Source organism: Phaseolus vulgaris, chromosome 3 (assembly GCF_000499845.2).
Source record: "Phaseolus vulgaris cultivar G19833 chromosome 3, P. vulgaris v2.0, whole genome shotgun sequence".
NCBI classification, from domain to species: domain Eukaryota; kingdom Viridiplantae; phylum Streptophyta; class Magnoliopsida; order Fabales; family Fabaceae; genus Phaseolus; species Phaseolus vulgaris.
Window position 1 is genome coordinate 45,872,699 of NC_023757.2, and position 4,475 is coordinate 45,877,173.

The 4,475-nt window shown below is 28.0% G+C and overlaps 1 pseudogene; it reads left to right on the forward strand.

The window, feature by feature from the left end:
* Positions 1 to 856: 856 nt before the first annotated feature.
* LOC137808148 (FCS-Like Zinc finger 2-like) lies at positions 857 to 2,015 on the forward strand (annotated as a pseudogene).
* The last annotated feature ends 2,460 nt before the right edge of the window (positions 2,016 to 4,475 follow it).

Here is a 4,475-nt window from a genome sequence, read left to right on the forward strand (position 1 = left end):
AGAATATTTTTAATTAATTATTTTTCATCTTTTAGTTGAATTTTGTTAATTTTAAAAAGTGGTTTCCACTTTTTGATTTTAGAATATAAATTTTAACACAAAATGAGTAAAGTGAAATGAAGTTAAATTAATTTGTTTCTTCAATATTAAAACGCTTTTTTAAAACTAAAAGTAGTTATAAAAATTGAGTTTTAAAAGATATTTAATACCTAGCAATTTTATTTCATTTTTTTCTGTCAGTTTTAAATATTATCATTACTAATATTTATAAGCATATATAGTATATAATGAATGAGATGGATATAAAAAGATAAAATGTAATAAAAAAAATAGAAAAAATCATTTATATAATGAGAAATGACCTTCATAAAAATAGTTGTTCACGTAAAATTAAATTGTAAATATTTATATAGTAACATTAGTTTAATAAATGTATAATTTATATAATCAAATTTCATCTCTTATACTGTTATCATGGTTACCACCATATAAACATATATTGAAATTGGTTTGATCATAATAGAAATTTATAGAGTAATTTATCTTAAAATTGAAAACTAATTTTTAATATCTAAAAGTAAATAGATGTAATTAAGATGGCCTGAAGAACAAGAAGTGGTGAAAAGTTAATAGCAGTGAAATTATTAGACGCCCTGCAGCTTGAAGTGAAAGTCATATTGTAATTTACACTAACTCTGGTGGCAACTGCCTATCGCCCCCAATCATACAATTTCTAAAAAAATTACAAAATTGAACGGTCTTGATGCAGGTAGTTTCAGCCAATAGATTCACTCTCAAGGATTCCTTGAACCAAACCTGCCGCTGTTTCTTTCTCTCTCTCTCTCTCTTTGGTCTTCCATTCCAAATACCAAACCGTATCTTCCTCCATTCCTCCCATCAACCCTATTTATAAAACCATCTCCTTCCACATTCTTCTACACTTCCCACCCCTTCTTTCACCATCACTTCCTAAACCAAACCTTAAATCAAATTCATGTGCTCCTCCAGGTCTACCACCCCATCGAGACCTTCTTACTTGGAACAAGACCACGGTTTGGCTTCCTTAACCGACATGGATGCCTGCCATCGAGCCAACAATTTCGTATCTAGGTCCATGACCATCGGTTACGCCACCTCATACTCCACAACCGGATTAAGGAACACCCTTCCCGTTTTCTCACCGAGATCTAAGAGATTCCACGACACCAGATTCGAAGACCACCACTCTCACTTCCTCGCCGCTTGTTTCCTCTGTAAAAAGTCACTCGGGGACAACAGAGACATCTTCATGTATAGGTCAGCCACCGCCACCAACACCCTTTCTTGCAAAAATCATTTTTTTAATTTTTTTTTGGGTTACCCTAAGACCCTTTCCGTTGTGAATTAGATCTGATTGGGTTTAGAATTGTTTGTTGCAGAGGGGACACGCCGTTTTGTAGCCAGGAGTGCAGGCAAGAACAAATAGAGATAGACGAAGCCAAAGAGAAGAACATGAACCTTTCTTCATCGATGAAAGCTTTGAGGAATAAGGAACAAAGAAAATCCACGTCGCCAAACAAGGCGCAAGGCTACTCGTTCCGTACGGGGGCAGTTGCGGCGGCTTAGATGAACAGGTACATAGGATTCCTCGAACGAACGGAACTGAGGCAGTATTCCCGGAAAGGAAAGAAAACGCTTTTAAGAAAAAAACTGTGACCCAAAAGAAAGATACTTTTTCTTTCCACAAATAGGGGTGCAGAGAGAGGAATGGAAGGTACAGGGGAGTTTTGTGAATGTAGCTGTAAATGTGTTATACGTGATGAAGTGTGGGTGCTTACAGTGGAGGTTCCTCTCAACAAAATGGCTCAAATTTTCGGGTTTGCTTTTCCTATTTCTTTTTCTTTGGAATCAAGGGTTTTGGTTTTCTTTCCTTTTGTATATCACCCTACCTTGTTGAGTTATAGTGCTTGTGCCAAAAAGTTTCAGTTTTAAAAAAGATGAAACTGAATACAGTGGAAATTTTCTTTCTTTTCGCCCTTCTCCTGTGTTATTTGTCCTTTTTATGGTGTGTGTTCATTCGGTGAAAGGTGAAGAAGATGGTCACAGGGTTTACTCCTAAATATTCTATGTGATATCTGATTATAACTTAATAGAAAAAAATTCAAATAATTTATATTTATATATATATATAAGTTAATTTAATGAAACCCTAAAGAAACAGTAAATTGTCCTCTATATGCATTGAAGACTGAGATGGCATGTTTGGTTGAATATATTGAAAACAAAAAATAAGAGAAATATAAAAAATTTTAATCAGTGTAAAGTAAATTGTTTTTTGTTTAAAGAGTTATTTTGAATAAAAAAAATATCATTTTCTGCATTTTGTTTTACACATTTTAAAAAAAGTTTAATACTCATATTTGTAAAATATTTATACGTGGTATGTTTGAAGTTAATAATTTTACTGTTAATAGTGATTTGTAGTTGGATATGGTATAACTGTTTATTATTATTATTATCATGAATATCCAGATTATTTGCTTATAAATTACTGGTTACATTTTATCTAAGTTTAAAGATTTAATTATTCGATAGCTGAATAAATATCTTATTTTAAGACGTACGTATCAATGATAAAATATGTAATAAAATTTATTTTTATTTCGAGAGATGTCCCCTCTCCATCTAACTTGAATGAATTAAGAGCACATTAAATGAATTTTATTGTAAAATATGAAAAAATGCTTCATTTTTTTAAAAAATAGTTTATCTTAGTTAATTTTATGATTTATTAACATTTTATATAATTCGAATTTATGATTACCGCTTTTTACAACAGAAGCTTTTACTTATTCAGTTGAATAGAAGAATGAATGAAAGAAATTTTATGTGAGTTAATAACAAGAAATTTTTATCACTATAATATAATGTAATCCAAAAGAAACATTATTGAGTAGACCGAGACAAAATAAATTAAAGAATTAAATCCCCTGTATTGTCTTTTTTTATTATAAAAAATATGCATTTAAAATACCCAAAAATTGTGTTATTTAATCAAGTATTCAATCATTGTTTTTTTAATAAAATTTTATTAGTTTTTTTTTTCATTTTCTTCTCTTATAAATTAATAAGAAGTTTATCCAAAAGCATCTGTAAAAACTTTACTATTAAATAGTTTTTGACGCAATCGTAATCATTTAATGACTTATATGATTGGAATAATTTTTTGTCGCAAGAAATCCATTTATAGAAATTACTCTCACAACACATTTACAAAAATATATTATGCTTCTAGAAAAGAAAAAGAAGGAAAGACTTGTACATTAAATAATTTTATTTCTGTATCCCATATAATTATAGGATTTGTCTAACTAACTCCAAATAAAAAATAGATTGAATAATATTTTTTTTGAAAATAATAGGTTGACAATTTTTGGAATTGTATATCACTTTTGATGTGATAGGTTTAAAAATAAATATATATAATAAAGGGTAAGTTTGTAATTAAATAATATAAAAAAATATTAAAATAATAGTATTGGGAGTGGTAAGGTGGTTGTATAAAAAATTAGGATTGTCCATATAATCGCTTTTTTTTAGACATTTTTCTTGTCTTTGGATTCTACCACTAACAAGATTACTAACATATTTAGGGCATCATAATTTTTCTCTCCTTTCATTTAGGGATAAAGTTAAAATTTCATGCATGATACAGACTTTTATTATTTTTATTTTGTTTATTTTACTACGCATAAGAATATAATTTTAAATCCTTTTTCAAAGTTTTTATTGTCATGACTTAACTCTTCACCACTTTTTTTTTTTTAAAAAAAGTAAAAATTATAATTCTAATTACAAAAGTTTAATCAAAATAATGTAAAAAAGTTTAAAAGACATTATATTTATAAGTTGCAGAATAGATAGAATAAAAATATATCATTTATAACCTTTTCACATTACAAATAAATTATATAAAATAAAAATAAAAATAAGGGTATTAAATAAGTAGTTACATTAATGGTGAAATTTGGAATCACACAATATTCTAGATTTCATTTGTCATTAAAAATGGCATGTTTAATCCGCTTTTATTTGGGTTGATGCTCACCATTATAATGAATAGAATTTTGTAAGATTCAGTCATTTTAGAATAAATTAGTTATAACATTTATAAATAAAAATTACACCTTCAGTCTTAAGTTTTTAAAGTTACTTTTCTCTCTACATTCTTTTTAATTATAAAAAAAATATGTTCACAGATTGGTGATATGAAAAATAGTTTGGATCGATTAAATATAACTTAGGATAAATAGATAACTTATTCAAGTTTTAGTCAATTTCTTTATCTTTGTTGGAGTTTATATTAAAGGGAAATGTGGTCATTGTAGGATTAAATTTGTGAAAGATAATTTGGGTTGATAGAGTTGATTAGAAATTTGTGAAGGTATCATTGAATAAAAGTTTGCTTAAGAGAAATTAATATTACTCTTTCTATA